General features: G+C 41.5%; 2 protein-coding genes across 10 annotated transcripts in view; one reads left to right on the plus strand and one right to left on the minus strand.

The window, feature by feature from the left end:
* Nucleotides 1-164, minus strand: part of Znf106 (zinc finger protein 106) — a 49,144-nt gene extending 48,980 nt beyond the window's left edge. For both annotated transcript variants that reach the window (XM_036184093.1, XM_036184092.1), the window contains exon 1: nucleotides 28-164. The gene's annotated coding sequence lies outside the window, so the exon portion shown is untranslated. The remainder of the gene's footprint in view (nucleotides 1-27) is intronic.
* Nucleotides 165-261: 97 nt separating this feature from the next.
* Nucleotides 262-17,685, plus strand: part of Snap23 (synaptosome associated protein 23) — a 41,480-nt gene continuing 24,056 nt past the window's right edge. For 5 of the 8 annotated variants that reach the window (XM_036185106.1, XM_036185107.1, XM_036185102.1 and 2 more), the window contains exon 1: nucleotides 11,074-11,158. The gene's annotated coding sequence lies outside the window, so the exon portion shown is untranslated. Of the gene's footprint in view, nucleotides 297-10,849; nucleotides 10,870-11,073; nucleotides 11,159-17,685 lie in introns of those variants that run through there. The other 3 variants (XM_036185103.1, XM_036185108.1, XM_036185104.1) reach the window with 3 other exon arrangements.

Consider the following 17,685-nt stretch of genomic DNA (forward strand, 5'->3'; position numbering starts at 1 on the left):
CAACCAGGCTGGGCCCTCCATACTCACACTCACAGCCCGTCCTTCCTACGCCATTAGGCCGCCGAGGGCCCGGAGAGGGAGCTCCCAAAAGCCCCCAGTGCCTCCGGTCCGGCGGCGGCCTGGGACCCGCTCCCCGCCGGGCACTGACGCCGCCGCCGCCAGCGCGCAAGCGCACGCAGCCCGGCGCGCTCCCCCCCCCCCCAACCCGCCCCTTTCAACCATCTAGCTTTATTTGAACGTAAGAAGTGAACAACGGACACCGGGCGAGAGGTCTTAGGCAAAACACAACAACCGAGGTAGGTCGCTTTGCACAAACCTGTCCGCTGCACCTCCCTTTCATTCAGTCTTTTTTTTTTTTTTCATTCTCCTAGCTCTTTCTGGGCTTCCCCCCATACTTTCTAAGCCCTCCACCATAAGCTGTGTAACAATGTCTTGACAAAATTTCAAAACTATTCCTTCCTTGTGAATCTTTTAAACAGACCCCAAGTTAGACATGGTAGCTCACTCTGTATTCTGGGGATTGAGAGAAGAGGGTTAACGCGAGTTCCAAGTTAGCCAGGGCTACATAGTTCCTGGGCTACAAAGTAAAACTATGTCTCAACAAAAACAGAACCAAATTTAAATCTTAACCTAGCTAGTAATTATTTATTTTCGTTTTGTTTTGTTTTTCGAGACAAGGTTTCTCTGTGTATTCCTGGCTGTCCTGGAACTTGCTCTGTGTGCCAGGGTTCCCTAAAACTCAGAAATCCGGCTGCTAATCCGAGTGCTGGGATTATCTGGGATCAAAGGCGTGTGTGTCACTACTGCCCAGCGATAATTTTTGACTTCAGGTAAAAAGTGATGTTTTATTGGAATGTCATTTTTTAGGATGTTTGATTTATTATTAAATTGTGATCACCCCTACTCTTTTGAGATCCAGTTATAGTGATCGTAATAAACAGTTACATTGTAATGAGCAGTGCTACATCTATATGATTGAAACCACAATAACAACTCCATTTAAGAAAACTGTCAGCTGGGAGTGGTGATGCTGGCCTTTAATCCCAGCACTTGGAAGGCAGAGGCAGGTGGATCTCTAAAAGCTTGAGGCCAGCCTGGTCTACAGAGTGAGTTCCAGGACAGCCAAGGCTACACAGAGAAACCCTGCCTCGAGGGGGGAAAAAAAAAGAAAGAAAGAAAGAAAGAAAAGAAAGGAAGGAAGGAATGAAGGAAAGAAGGAAACTATCAAAGCCTCAAATCAAAATAAACAGCTACCTTGATTTATGTGTGAATCCAGATTCCTTCTAAAGGTTTAGAGAATTCTTGCAGTTGTGTATTTGTGACATCACAAGTCCTTGAAGCCTTCAAGGTCTGCTGGACTGCTCATTCTACCTCTCCTGAAAGGCATGCATGCTACGGGACGGCTTTGCTCTATAAATTCAGAGCCATAGACCAAGGAAAATCCAATATGAGTGAGGACCAAAATAACCCTAGATCAGGATTTCACAACTTTAAAACATTAACATTTTGGAGCAAATAATTGATATCAGTTGCTGTTAGTGCATTCTAAGATAACGCTCCCCAACTCTTCAGACCCTGCCCAATGTCCCCTGGAAGGCAAAAATTGCCCTTCGCTGAGGACTACGGTAACACATCTATGACCATCTCGACCCTAAATGAGTTCAGCCATGTATTTCCTTCCTCCCTGCCGTTAAGAAGTGATTTGAGAAAGATTAACAAAACAGAAACTGCTTAGTTCATTTTTACAGGCTGTAAACAAGCAGTTTATAGTGCTTACCAGTTCTCTTCTCTGGTCAGCTTAGTTTATCACATTCTCCAACCATACCTCCAAGCTCCTCAACTCCCTTGAACTTGCAGCCCCTTTTCTAATCAGCAGAGAGCTCTGTCTCTTGATTTTTCAGAAAACTTAACTTCCTGTTTCGAAACACACAGGCTTACAGATACATTTTGTCATTATAATTGAGAATAGTCCTCCCTCTCCCAACTCTGTATGGGTTGGTCTCTCTTCCATGAATGTTCTTTTCATGTCAGTGTCTAAGGGTACTTACTTTTACACCTATTCATTTGTGTCTGTGTGGAGCAACAGTCTTGCCATGTGGTGTACATGTATGGAGAAGTCAGAGGACTTGCATCTATGTGGGCTCCAGGGATGGAATTCAGGTCCTCAGGCTTGATGGCAACTGCCTTTACCTGATGAACCACCTTGCCAGCCTCAGTCCTATGGGTTTTATTGTTTGAGACATGGTCTCAGGTAACTAATGCTAGTCTCGAAATCACTGTATAGTCAGTGATGACTTTGTACTCTAATCCACCATCTCATGATGCTGATATTACAGACTTGTGCTGCTATCCTAGGTCTCCTCTCAGTTTGATTTTTTTAAAATTTTACATTTTACGTGTATGGGTGTGTAGATGTAACCATCTCGTTAAATAAGAAACACAGAACCAATTGCTGAGTTAAAAGCCAAGAGGTCAGAGCATTAGCTGAGTACAAGTACAATATTATGAGCAAGATTAGAAATACATGTATGGCATATTCTAACAATCTCAATATATATATAATTTGTATCCAATATAAAACAATCCAGTCTGATGTAAAGTATTTAAAATGAGTTGTCTTTTTCTTTTCTCTCTCTCTTTTTCTTTTAAACAAGCATCTTAAATATAATCTCCTTTGCCTAGCCCTTTTCCTAACCCTTAACAACAACTTGTAACCAACCCTCCTAAACAATGAAAACTATTCCAGACCCAAAACTCATTAAAAGACCTGCCCCACACCACCCCTTTGGGAATGTGGGCGTCATATTCTTAAAATTGCTTCCTGCTGAGTATGGGCAAAGGTATCTTTATTCTGAAAAGAAAAATTTTGGGTTAATTGTCAAATTCTAGGAAAGGTAACTATATTCTTTGTTATCCATAATTTCAAAGTTCAGGGTTTATCTCAAGTCCTTATTCAAGTAGTCTTTGAAACTGGATCATCTCAGCTAGCCATCTCAGAATTGCTCTAAGCACTTTGTAGTCCAAAGCTGATCTGTAGATGATGTTTGTCAGCTTAGTGATATTACTATTGTCCATGTGGAATTGTCCTTGTGGGGCCCCATCTTCTTCCTGGAGATTTCAGTTGATGTTAGGCCTGGCCGTGATTTCCTGCAAAAAACTGATAAGAGACTTGAACACAAAGACATGGATAGGCAGTTAATCGAAGCTTTTTCTCTAGAATTAATTAGTACTCTATATGACCATGATTATCTTAACAAAGTTTAATATATATATGTAGTAAATTTTGATATAAAATTCATACTTTAAGAAAAGTTTAAAGAATTAGAATAGAATCAAAGAATTGAGATTAGTAATAGAATAGTCCCTTAATTAATTTGGTTTTTCTCCTGTCCCATGTCAGAAGACAGCTCTTTCTTCTGGTATGATACAGGGAGTTTGCATTTTCCTTTTAACAACATGCTTGAGTTTAAAGGAGGAGAGAGCCATTCTCTAACTCCAAAGTCAGCTTTAAATTTTAATTGAACTAGGACTACAAGAAGACCAATAGTGTTAATTTTTTTAGAGAAGAGCAGAAACAAACATTTAGGAAGATTTATGAAATTTTGTAGTTGATATACTAATAGGCCATTTTACTCTTTTTCCTGGGACAGATGATTTGTCCTTTTTCTTCAGTTGTCTCATTTGTCCAGTATTCTTCAGATTCCTTAGCCTTCATTTTCCTAAAAGACAAAAACAAAAACCCTTCCCCAAGACTAATTTTGGGGAGGTTCCCTTTTGGCAAGTTATATCTGATTAAATGAAAAGGCATGTATTAATGGTATAAGTTAGTTTAAATGGATGGTCATGTTGGTGGATGAACTATCACCTCCTCTAATTAAGAGGTCTCTCTTGTTCAAATTGAACCTTTATCTTCTCCTACTGAAACAAAAGCAAAACCTCATCCCCAACATAACACATATCCTGGTTTCCATTATGAGGTCAGCACATCCTTGAAGTATATAGGTTGATTTAATTCTGTAGTTTTTTCTATTATCCAATGTCTCTCTGCAGCTGTTATTCCTTTCTCATTAGCATTGAGAAAATTCAAAGTTAATAGAGCATTGTACAGTCTATTTCTGGGGGTTTTTGTTACCCCTTTCTGTTTATTTATCATGTCCTTTAGAGTTCTGTTGGATCTTTCTATAACTGCTTGGCCTGTAGGATTATGTGGTATACCTGTAATATGCTTTATATTATAATAAGCAAAAAACCGGTGTCATTTTAACAGAAACATATGCTGGAGCATTGTCAGTTTTAATTTGTGCAGGTATACCCATGATGGCCATAACATTTAGCAAATGAGTGATTACAGAATCAGCCTTTTCAGAACTCAAAGCAGTCGCCCATTGAAATCCTGAATAAGTATCAATGGTATGGTGTACATATTTCAATTTTCCAAATTCCACAAAGTGAAACACTTCCATCTGCCAGATTTCATTCCTCTGAGTACCCTTTGGGTTATATCCTGCTGGTAATGGCGTCTGATTGTAGAAGGAACAAGTAGGACATTTCTTTACAATTTCCTTGGCTTGTTGGCAGGTTATGGAAAAATCCTTTTCTAAACCTTTAATATTGACATGATGTTTTTTATGAAATTCTGAGGCCTCCAGCACATTTCCTATCAACAGTTTATCAATCTCATCATTACCTTGTGCTAGAGGGCCTGGCAGACCAGTATGGGATCGGATGTGAGTTATATATAAAGGATTACACCTTTCCCTGGTTGTATCTTGTAATTGAATAAATAGTGAAGTTAATTCTGAAGCATCAGGGATAAATTCTGCAGTCTCAATATGTAATACCACTCTTTCAGCATACTGAGAGTCAGTAACTATGTTGAGAGGTTCTGAAAATCCAATAATACCAACAAAATAGCATACAATTCTGATTTTTGAACTGAATTATAAGGACTTTGAACCACTTTACTTAAACTTTCTGATTTGTAACCTGCCTTTCCTTGTTTGTTGGCATCTGTATAAAATGTCCGAACTCCAGATGTACGGGTTTTTCACATACAATTTGAGGCAATATCCAATCAGCGCTCCTTATAAGATCAATTCTATTGCTTTTGGGATATTTGCTGTTAATTTCTCCCAAAAAATTACTGCAAGCTCTTTGCCAAGGTTCACTTTCTGTCCATAATTTTTCAATGTCCTCTTTAGTTAAAGGTACAACAATTTCTGCTGGGTCTATTCCTGCTAATTGACGAAGTCTCAATTTTCCTTTCAAAATTAAGTCAGAGAATTTTTCCACATAAGTTTTAAATTTTTTATTTGGTTTATTTGGTAAAAATATCCATTCCAATATAATATCTTCCCTCTGCATTAATATTCCTGTAGGAGAATATCTAGAGGGTAAAATAACCAAAATGCAATCCAGTTTTGGATCGATCCGATCCACGTGTCCTTCATGTACTTTCTTTTCTACCAAGGCCAATTCCTTCTCAGCTTCAGGTGATAATTCTCTTGGACTATTTAAGTACTTGTCACTTTCTAAGGTTTTGAACAAATTATTCAGTTCATCATTTTTTACCCCAACAATAGTTCATAGATGAGAAATGTCTCCAAATAATCTTTGAAAGTCATTGAGAGTCTGTAGTCGATCTCTCCTAATTTGTACCTTTTGAGGTCTAATTTGTTGTAGCTCTATTTTATATCCTAAATAATTAATAGAATCTCCTCTTTGTATCTTTTCAGGAGCAATTTGTAATCCCCAGCAAGGTAATATTTTCTTTACTTCTTCAAACATTCTTTCTAAAGTATCTGCATTTGAGTCAGTTAGCAAAATATCATCTATACAATGATAAATTATAGATTTAGGAAATTTTTTTCCTTTCACTTCCAATGGCTGTTGTACAAAATATTGGCACAGGGTTGGGCTATTCAACATTCCCTGTGGGAGGACTCTCCATTGAAATCTTTTAACCGTTGAGAATTATTGTAAGTAGGCATCATGAAAGTGAATCTTTCTCTGTCTTTTTCTTGTAGGGGTATTGAAAAGAAGCAGTCTTTTAGATCAATAACTATGAGAGGCCATCCTTTAGGTAACAGTAGGCAGAGGAATCCCAGATTGTAGAGAGCCCATTGGCTGAATTATTTTGTTAATTGCTCTAAGGTCTGTTACCATTCTCCATTTACCAGATTTCTTTTTAATAACAAATACAGGAAAATTCCAAGGGCTGGTAGATTCTTCAATATGCTTAGCATTTAATTGTTCTTCTACCAGCTCTTCTAAAGCCTGGAGTTTCTCTGTTGTTAAAGGCCATTGATGAACCCATACAGACTTGTCTGTTAACCATTTTAAATGTAGAGCTGTTGGTGTCTTTGGAAGATCATCAGTTTTTGTGCCCTCTTCTTGTATAATATGGGTGGTCGGTGACCACTCATTAGAATAATACCTTCTAATATTTCTCTCAGAAACATGTGCTAGTTTATGATTTATTTCTGAGGTTGGAGGGATGTTAATCTGAGTATTCCATTGTTTTAACAGGTCTAGACCCCACAGGTTCATAGCTATGTTAGCCACATATGGTTTTAATTTGCCTCTCTGTCCTTCTGACATTCGAGCCATCTTGCACTCTGTTTCACTTGAGATAATGTTCCAATTCCTAACAGTTGAACATTTACCTCCTGAAGAGGCCAAGATGGATGCCAAAATTCTGGTGCAATTATGGTCACGTCAGCACCTGTGTCTACCAGACCAGACAACAAAACACCATTTATTTTTATTGTTAATTTTGGACTTTGTTTGTTTATAGAAGTTTGCCAAAATTTTTTCTTTATGGTTTCTCCTGAATTTTCTGTTTTCTCTGTCTCAGTTGTTCCATTACTCTGAGTAGCCTGGTTTATTCCAATAGGCATTTGGTCATTTAACTGCTCTGAGTAGGGGTCTCTTCTACTATGGCAGGAAAGGTCTGAACTGGATTCACTGTAGGGGCCTGCCTGAGGCCCCTCTGGGAGTTTCCCAAAGACTGAGGCAGAGTATTACATTGTCTGTCCCTTGTTGATCTACATTTGTTGGTCCAGTGTTTTCCCTTACCACACCTTCTACATATTCCTGAAGGAAGGGGCATTCTGTTGCCATTGTTCCTTGAAGAAATATTGTTTCTAGAAGTGCCCTGTTTACAGTCCCTTTTCAAATGTCCTTGCTTTCCACATCCAAAACATCTGACATTCCTCAAACCTCTTGAAATTGCTTCTCCTACCCACATATTATCATGATCATGAGCCTCAAAATTAACCGTGTCTCTAATCCAATCTTCCAAGGGTGCAGATCTCGCCTTTAACGGCCTGATTATTCTCTTGCATGCTACATTTGTGTTCTCAAAAGCCAAAGATTCAATTATTATCTGGCTAGCTTCTGAATTTGGGACCATTCTCTTTACTGCTGAAGTCAGTCTTTGTAAGAAATCTGTGAAAGATTCTTTTGGGCCCTGTATAACCTTTGTAAATGACTCAGTTTTCTTTCCTGGTTCCTCAACTCTGTCCCATGCATTCAAGGCTGCCATTCAACATAGAATTAGAGTTTGGATATCATATAAACATTGTGTTTGTGCTGCAGCATATTGGCCTTCTCCAACAAGCTGTTCCTGGAAGACTTGCATACCTTTATCCCTATACTGTTTTGCTATGTTTTTAGCTTCCTCTTTGAACCACATTTGCCATGGAGCTGTTGTCCAGGTTCTAGAACAGCCTGTGCCAGATCCTGCCAGTCTTGTGGTATAATCCTATTATAAGTTGACCAGGAGTTTAACATTTGCTTTACATATGGGGAATGCATGCCATAAGATACTATTGCCTCCTTAAACCTTCTTAAGTCTAACATTTCAACTGGAGTCCAAATATTTCGTGTATTCACTTGGCCAGGTAGTTGTTGTATGGTTACCGGATAAATTAAGGGTGATTGTGTGAAAACAGGCTTTCTTTCTGTAACTTTATAATCCAATCCTGAAACAATTTCACTGTTAATTTCTTCTGTCTGAATCTGAATTTCTCTATAATTCATTTTAACAGGTTTAACAGGTTTTTCTAAAATTTTTATCCTGGCACTTAAATTGACTATCTTTTTAAATTGTAAAATAAGGATAAGAAGAAGAATAATGTGCATAATTTGATCAACATTAATCTTCTCATATAGTTGTTCCATTGTCAGACTGCCTAAAATTTCAAACAAAGCCCAATTTTCTTCCAATGTACACATAAAACCCATCTTTTAAAAATGTGGAACAAATTCTCTTTTAAATAGTTTCCTTTAAAATATCTGATATAAATGACTTAGCAATTCTGCGTAGAACAGTAGAAATCCAAGGGAATTTCCAAACAGCTACCTAGCATCTGAGGTGGGAAGAGAGAGAGAGAGAGAGAGAGAGAGAGAGAGAGAGAGAGAGAGAGAGAAGAAGCCATGTTCTGGCTAAAAGCTTGAATCCAACCATGTGTTCCTGCTTGAGCTGAGTCGAGCCTGGGCTCTGGCTTCCTTAAGCTCCGACTGACCATGTGCGCTGGCATTTCAGCCAAAAGCAGCCTATCTGCAGTTGCGTGTAGCTCCTGCAATTAGTGGTAGCTCCCGCAGGCCTGAGTTGTTCGTAGCACTGGCTTTTTAAGCAAGTAACTCCAGCTGCGGCGGTAACTGCTTGTAGCTGGGCCTAAGCCGAGCTAGGTCCGATTTAGGCCCGAGCTAGGCCCAAGCTAGGGAGCTGGGCCCACCCAGGCGGGAAGCCGGACCCACTGCCAAGCCAAGCGGTTTTTAATGAATTCTCGCCACGATAGGCACCAAATGTAGATGTAACCATCTTGTTAAATAAGAAACACAGCCAATTACAGAGTTAAAAGCCAAGAGGTCAGAGCAATAGCTGAGAGCTGAAAACCTTACCCTTCACTGCTGCTCTGTCTTTCTTCTCTGAAAGAGAGCTATTTCCTGTGTCCTGTCTTTTTTATAATCTTTCTGTTCTGCCTTCTCATTGGTTGTAAACCCAGCCACATGACCTCCTGGTCACTGTCTGTCTGTACAGACCTCCACATCTTCTATGGTTGGTTTTGAGATTAAAGGCATGTGTCACCATGCTGGCTGTATCCTTGAACACACAGAGATCCTGCCTAGCTCTGCCTCCGAAGTGCTGGAATTAAAGGCATGCACCACCACCGCCCCAGCTCTGCTATGGCTTGCTCTGACCCCAAGGCAACTTTATTAATATACAAATAAAATCACATTTCAGTACAAATAAAATATCACTATATGGGTGTTTAGCCTGCATGAATATCTGTGTACCATCATTGTGCCTGGTGCATGTGGAGGCCAGAGGAGGGTTTGGATCCCCAGGAACTGGAATCACAGTTGTGAGCTGCCAGGTGGGAGTTGGAAATTGAATTTGTGTCCTTTGGAAGAACAGCTAGCTATCTGTCCATCCCATGATTTTATTTTATTTACATATATATATGTGTGTGTGTGTGTGTGTGTGTGTGTGTGTGTGTTTAATTTTTGGAGCTGAGAATTGAACCTAGGGCCTTCCACTTGCTATGCAAACACCCTACCACTGAGCTAAATCCCCAACCCTATTTATTTATTTTTAAGACAAGGTATTACTATATATTCTTGGCTGACTTGGAACCATGTAGCCCAGGCTGGCCTCAAACTCACAAAGATCCCATTGTTTCTGCCTCCAGAGGTACTGGGACTAAAGAAAGGAGTGCACCACCAACTCCCATCAGTGATTTGAGTACTTTAGTCTAACCGTCTCAAAATCTTTATTTAGCGTATCACACACATTTTTTAAAAAATTGAATTGTTCTTCTCACTTGGGTCTTTTCTCCCATACTCAAGTTTGCCTGTCTTAATTCTAACAAAATAAAATCGAACAAAACACATCATTCCTCCCTTTTCTCTGACAAGGCCAAAGTTTTCAAAAGCATTACATAATCCCAATTTCTCTCCCCTCTCCAAACTATGCAGTGTTTGTCAACTATCACTGCTCCTCTGTGTTATTAAATTCAAAAGACATTTCTCAGGCTTCATCTTCTTTTATCTCTTAGGAAGATGCTATTTCTTTGAAATAGTTTTTATTTCCTATATTGACAGCATTTTTCTTTACTTCTAGAGGTGCTTGGAAGAATTCTTGGGGCAAGTGGTTTAAAACTCTTTAGTAATTCAGTGGCCATAAAACGAATTTCTAGGCTCACTATTCCAAAATTTACAAGACCTTTAAAGATCTGGCTCTCTCCCTAGCTTGATTCCCAGCTCTGCTGGCCATGGACTCAGGGATAAGCCTCTCACGTGCTAGGCAAGTGCTCTACCTCTCTCCCCTACCCACTGGTATCTCCTACTTGTTCTTCCCCCTCTGGTGTTGGTGTTGAAACAGGATCTCAGTGTGTGGTCAGTCTGGCTTTACACATCAGAGGTCAGGTGATCTTCCAACCTCAGCCTCCGAAATAGCCTGGGGACTACAAGGTGTGAGCTATCACGGGTTCATTTTTCTCTTGACTCTAACAAGAATGAACTTCAAGAAACTCCAGAAGGCGCCGCGTTGTTCTTGGCATCCATTGTTCCCACAGCCTGGAAAACTCCTATTTCCGTGACTTCCGGAGGACCTCCTACTTAGCCTTCGTGACTCTAAGAGTAACTTCCTGCGGCAATCATACAGGCACCCCTCAAAATAAATGTTGTTCATTGTGGGCAACCCGGAATTCCTGTGCACCGCCTTCTGTTCACTGTAGTGTGTTTACGCATCTATTTCCCCGGTTTAGCGAAGGATCAAAACACCCTGTAGGCTTCTTCGGCAGTCATCCCAACTTTTCCTCGGGTTCAAACGCTAAGGTGTCCCCCGCACAGCCGCTTTCGGTAAGGATGGTTAGGTGAACTGGCCCCACCTTCGGGCGGGAGGGGAACCTGGGAAGGGAACCTGGAAGGTTAACGGGTGAGTTCCCAGGCTCTCCGCCTGCGTGGCAGGAGATTTAACTGCACCCCCCGCACGGTGATTGGCTCCAGCTGTAGAGGAGGGTCGCCCCCAGGCGCCCGTCGAGCGCGCAGGCGCACAACTCCTCGGGGCGCATGCGCACACGTTCTCACCCGGTGTTATCTAGGAGTGTCGGATCCTCCCGGGCTGGAGAGGAGTGGCGAGAGCAGCCTGGTGAGTCTTCTGGAAAGTGGCCGCGAGCGAGCTTGTCAGCGGGAAGGATAGTATGATATCCCGAGGAGAAAGGGTGTGGAGATGGTTGAATTCTGGTGGTGTCGGACTCGAGGGGAGAAGGGAACTCCGGCCAGTTCTCGGTAGATTGGGCCGAGAACAAGGACGCTAGGCGTTGGCGGCCAGCGCGAGCCCAGCACAGGAAGGAAAGCGCAATGGTGGTGCCCCGGACTTGGTGGTTCGACTCCCTATCTCTCTCCTCCAGCCTCTCGATGTTGCTCCTTAGTATTAACAACCTGCCTGGTGGCCCCAGTGAGCACATAGTTTCGAGGTAGTTGTTAGAAGAATGACCCTGAGGCTCGTGGCATTGCTGATTTCACTGTCTAGGAAAGTCCCTGCTTACCTTGCGGCTTCCCCGCAGGCGCACACCAAGAGTATGGTCAGTCAAAGGACGATTTTTTTCCCCCAATTTGGGTTCGAAGTAGTTTGGGGGGCGGCGCGGGGAAGTACTGTTAGACTTCTTTTCTTCGTCCTTAATCATTAGTTACTGCACTATTGGGAAAAGCAAACTGGTGGTATAGGGAGCGAAGGACGTCAGAGTTGAGAAGAGAGAGGGAGATCTTTCTTTCCCTTTTGCTGATGGTCATCTGGGTGGTTTGGGCTGGAGGTGGGGATGGTGACTGCAGGAGACTTTAGAAACTGGCGGCTGTTTGACAGCACGTTCTCAGCCTTTCGAAAATAGTGTAGTTTCTTACTACAAGATATTTCAATCATTGGAGTAACTTCATCTGCCCTGCTGCCTTCTGAGATGTCCTGGTAAAATGCTAATAGGTTCAATCATAGCCAGGTAAAAACAGATCCTTCTCATTTTTTTTCCCCCTCTGGGAAAATACTACGCTTAAAACCTGTGAGGCCTCATTTGCTAAAGCACTTAAAAACAAACAAAACAAAATATGTTCTCACTATGTATCCCAGGCTGGCCTGGAACTCAGAGACCAGCCAGCCTCTCTGTCCAAAGTGCTGAGAGTAAAGACCTGCACCACCATGCCCAGCTAGCTTACGTACTTTGAAATCCAAACTTAAGCTATTTCATAGCAAAGTAAGAAATTTTAATATTTCTGTCACTAGCAAAGTTGATGCCCAAAGTATCCATTGCTCACTTGTTATTTGTTCTCTTGGTGAGAGGAAATGAGAAGAAACACGTTGAAGTAGATAATAACAAATAGGAGAAACACTTCTCACTGTGCTCCTGGGACAGGTCATATTAAGGTAAATTAAATGATTAAATAACTTACCATTCTTGGTAGGACTGTTTGTTTCTTTTGTGGAGGGTTGTTGTTTTTTGTTTGTTTGGTTTTGGTCTGGGTTTCCTCTAGCTTTGCACTTTCTACACTGTAGCAACCCTGAAGATGAAGTGAGGTTGGCCCAGAACGGGGAGTGGGCGGCTGGAATCTGGGGTGAGAGTCTAAGGACAAGGACATCTCATCCTCTCATCCTCTCAAGGGAAGGTCAGCAGGCCCAATTTGGGGAGTCTTTTTGTGAGTAATCACAGTTGCTCTGATTAAGATGATAATGACTGTTTATGCTCTGAGGACAGTGTTCCATAATAACATATTTAATAATTATAAGGCAGTATTATACCTGGGTGCCCTTGCATATATCTATAATCTCCACTACTTGGAAAGTGAAAGCAGGAGAGTTTCAGGCAGTCATCAGCAATCTCATGAAACCTCATCTCAAATATAATAATAAAATAAACTATATTGAACATTCTGTTCTAGGTACTGTTTTATTTTGGTATTTGGTGCTTGGGGATTAAACTCAGAGCCCCTCCTGCATGCTAAGTACACTTCCTTCTGAGCTGCTTTCCTAGAAATAGGTACTGTTAATAAATATTTTTGCATAAGCTAACCATGTAACTGGATTTAAGCATGATTCTCATTTAATGAAGAAAAGTATAAGAGATAAGTAAGCAATAGTCAGGATTTGAAAGCATTATGTCAGCTGGGTGTGGTAGCTCATGCCTGTAATGCCAACACTTTGGAGGCAGAGGCAGGAGTATTTCTGGGTTTTTGTTGTTATTTGTTTGCTTTACATTTTACTTATCGTGGGTGGGGGTAGGTGGGTGGGGTGTACACATATGGTAGTCAGAGCACAGCAAGAGTCCATTCTTTACTTCCTTCATGTGGGTCCCAGGGATCAAATTCAGGTCATCAGACTTGACTTCAGGGCTTTTGCCTGCTGAGCCATTTTGAGGGCCCAGATGGCTCTAAGTTTGACACCATCCTGGTTCAAATTGTACCAGCTTTGCTGTGACAAAAGACCATGACCAAGGCAACTTCCAGAAGAAAGCATTCATTTGGACTTAGATTTTGAGGCAGGAAGCATGGCAACAGGCAGAGATGGCACGGGAGCAGGAGCTGAGAGATCGGAGACCCAGCCACTAGGATGAGAAAGCTAATGGGAAGAGATGGGCATTTGAATCCTCAGAGCCTGCCCTCAGTGACAACTCCTCCAACAAGGCCATACCTTCTAACCCTTTCCAAACTGTCCTATAACTGGGGACCCAGCATGCAAGTAGATTGAGTCTATGGGGGCCGTTCTCATTCAGATCACCATGGTGGTTGTACACACATCACAGTCAGAGGACAGCTGCAGATTCCTGGGATGGGACTCAGGTTTTCAACTGTGTAAGCCAGCACCTTACTCACTGAGGCCTCCTGCTGGCCCCAGGAACACCATTCTTTAATATTCTTTGGAATTACTCTTTCAAGTCCTCGGCATATACCAATTGCTCTTTTTAGGATACTCTGGAGACTCCAGAACACATCTAATGTGATGCATTTTAGGGACAACTAACATGGTTGTGGGGAATGTTTCAAGTGAGGTGAAGTGTTGTCCTTCATCTTTACCTAAACTTGTTATCTGACATACTCAGCCTGCCGGATTGTTGTCTTTCCTAGACAGATGGCAGAGAGCTGCTGGTGCCTGAGTGGTTTTTTTGTTTTGTTTTGTTTTCACCTTCCACATGTGCAGTGTGAATGTGATTGATTGCAGTCACACATCTGTCTCCCCTGGATTATACTCAAGTCACTTAGGGTAGAATTGTGGAAATTCCAAAGCCGACAGAAGCTTGTGTTAGACACCAAACAGTTAAAATATGCACTTCTGTAAAACTGAAGTGTAATTTTCTTGGTTCCTTTTTTCTAGTGGTTCCTTCTGACTCACTTGATTTTTGTCTTGAGTCATGTGTTTCACTGTACTTTGAAACATGGATGTTTATAATAGATATGATTCTGTGGTGCACTTACATCATGTCATTTGCATATTTTGGGGGGTCTCCACATAAGAATGGCTGTTACCCACATAGAAGAAGGTACAAAAGAAACTAGAGATCGGAAGTAAAGGGAGGAACATTATTTTTCGTTTTATATTTTGAGACAGGTGTATGTGTGTTGGGGGGAGGGGCTGGTCTGGTCTTGAAGTAGTGTTATTCCTTCTGTCTCATCTTCCCAAGCAATGGTATGGACTGTCACACCTGGCTGTGTGAGGTGATAGACTGTGCACCCTAATAAAATCTGCCTGAAGATCAGAGGACAGAACAAGCCACTAGATTAAACACAGAGGCCAGGCAGTGGTGGCACACACCTTTAATCCTAGTGCTTGGGAGGCAGAGATCTGTTTGGATCTCTGTGAGTTCAAAGCCACCCTGGACTACATGAGATTGACTCCGTCTAGGAGAGAAATGGAGCCAGGCAGTGGTGGCACACACCTTTAATGCCAGTACTTGGAAGTCACACACTTTTAATCCCAGCACTAAGAAGGAAGTGATATGGCTGGGTGGAGAAAGGTATACAAGGCGTAAGGACCACAGGAACCAGAGGCTTTTCAGCTGAAGCCTTTTCGGCTGGACCCCTTTTGGCTGAGGACTCAGAGACATTCAGTCAGAGAATTCATGCAGTTAGCGAGGTGAGAAGTAGCCATGGCTTTTTCCTTTGTCTCTCTGATCTTTCAGCATTTACCCCAATATTGGCCCTAGGTTTTTAGTCTAAGACCTTTAGAAATTTGAACAACAGCTGTGGAAAGTATTCTTAACATAAACCATCTGATCTAAATGCCTTTAGGAATTGTTAAATTTGGAACATTGTTTCCTTTTTGGCTTAAAATATTATCTCTCTTTCTCTCTCCCTCTCTCTTTCTCCTCCCAATTCTCATCCCCACCCCCAGGGTGACCTTAAAGCCCTCCTGCCTCAGCCTGCCAGGTGCTGGGATTATAGGCGTGCACCACTGAATTCTGCCAACCATTCATGTTAGAAATGGAATGTAGCTCAGGTGTGATGGTGGGTGCCAGCAATCCCAACATTTGGAAGGTTGAGGCAAGAGGATCATGGGTTCAACACCAACTTTTGCTACATAGGAATTGAAGTATGTTTTATTACAAATATTTATTTGCCAGGAGGAGTGTGCCTTGGGGTGGGTTTGGAGGTCAGGACAATGTTTTGTTGGGTTGGTTCTCTTCTTCATGTGGTTCCTTGGGGATTGAACTCAGCTGGGTAGGCTTGTATTGTTGGAGGTAAGTTCTTGTTTATCTGCTGAACCATCTTGCCAGCCCTATGTAGGGAGTTTGAGGCCAGGCTGGGCTACTTGAAACTCTGTCTGAGCCCCTACCCCATTAAAAACACAAACAAACAAAACGATCTAGTAGTAAAATATAGCTCTAGAGAGAATCTGAGTTAAATTATCTTCCTAGTGACTTATGATTATATCTAAGTTCTGGCTTATTTTCTATAACCCTTTCTTCTGTTTTTGCATCTGTTCCCTACATTTCTCTTTGAAATCTAGAAGTGTGGGTAGGTATGTTGCACGTATAATTGTACATCTAGAGTAGTGGTTCTCAACCTTCCTAAAACTGTGACCCTTCAATACAATTCCTCATGTTGTGACCCCCAACCATAAAATTATTTTGTCGCTACTTCGTAACTGTAATTTTGCTACACTTATGAATCATAATATAATCAAATGTCTGATATGCACATCCAAAGGGATTATGACCCACAGATTGAGAACCACTGATCTAGAGCTTAAAATGAAGGCATTAATGACACGGACTGTCTTATATGGGGTAAAGATGATTGATAAGGCTTTGTCTTACCTCAAAAATATATACCTAAACTATCCAAGGTCTTAACTGATTCCAAGTTTTCCTCAAATATTCTGATAATAGGAGTCAGGGCCATAGGTAAAGAACATGACTGATAGCATGTCTGTTGTGCTCAGTTCAAGCTAGGCATGGTGCTATACACCTGTGCTCCTAGCACTCATAGGATTGAAGTGCAAGACCATCTCAAATTATCATCATCATCATCACCATCATAGAGTTGATAAATACTCAGTTCATTAATAGCTTACATTCCATGAATCTTTATTGGCCAGCACTATGCTAAGCACTGTAATTCAGAAACAATTCTGGGAAGAACTGTTAATAAATGTAAGGAATAGTCATATAAACAGGTTAAGTAGATTGATTGCCAGTTGCTATAGTTTGGATGTGTTTAATACTCCCTCCCTCTCCATGAAGGTTCCTGTGCTGGGCGCATGGTTAGTTAGGGTAGCCTGGAATGCCAGTCTGAAATAATTTTCTCGTTATGAGGTAAAAACTTGGACTCTTTCCCTTTTACTTATTTTGGTTCTTCAGATGGGTTTTCACTCTAGCTTATGCTAGAATAGAAGTCTTCTTCTTTTACCCCAGATTGACCTCAGACTTGAAATACTCCTGCTCGGGTTCCTAAGTGTCTGGCAACAACATCAGACTGGCTCTTGCTCCGTTGTAAAATGAGTGAAAGACACCTGGCATTGCAGGCCACACCTGCAACCCTGCACTTGAGAGGCTGAGGCAGGAGGATGGGTCACTAGGCTACAGTGAGTTCAGAACAGCCTGGCCTGCGCAGTGAGACCCTGCCTCAAAAACAAAATACCTAGAGAAAGATATGCTTTCAAATTTTAAGATATTGGCATAAACATGTGCTGCTGTGGATCTGTCTGCCTTCGCCTCCTGAGTACTAGGGATAAAGGGATGCATCAACACATCTGACTAGGATTTACTATTTTTAAGATTTCATATAAATCTGCAGGGCATTATAGCACATGCAGAGGCAGGTAGATCTCTTTAAGTTCGAGGCCAGCCTGGTCTACAGAGTGAGCTCTAGGTAACCCAGGGCTGCATAGGGCAATCCTGTCTGAGAACAAAACAGATTTCTTATAAATGATATTATACAATATATGGCCTTTTTGTGTTTATTTTCATTTATTTGGTAAAGCTTTCAGTGCTAACACATACTGTAGACTGTAAATACTTCAATTCCTTTCTAGAGCTGAATAATATCACATTATGTGGACATTTGTCCCCTCCTCCTACTTAGCTGTTGTGAATAATGTGTATGTGTTACCTACATTAATGTAAGTGCATCGTGAGTGCAGTGCCCATGGAGATCAGAAGAAGGTGCCAGATTCCCTGGAACTAGAATTAGAGA

This window comes from Onychomys torridus, chromosome 4 (assembly GCF_903995425.1).
Source record: "Onychomys torridus chromosome 4, mOncTor1.1, whole genome shotgun sequence".
NCBI classification, from domain to species: Eukaryota; Metazoa; Chordata; class Mammalia; order Rodentia; family Cricetidae; genus Onychomys; species Onychomys torridus.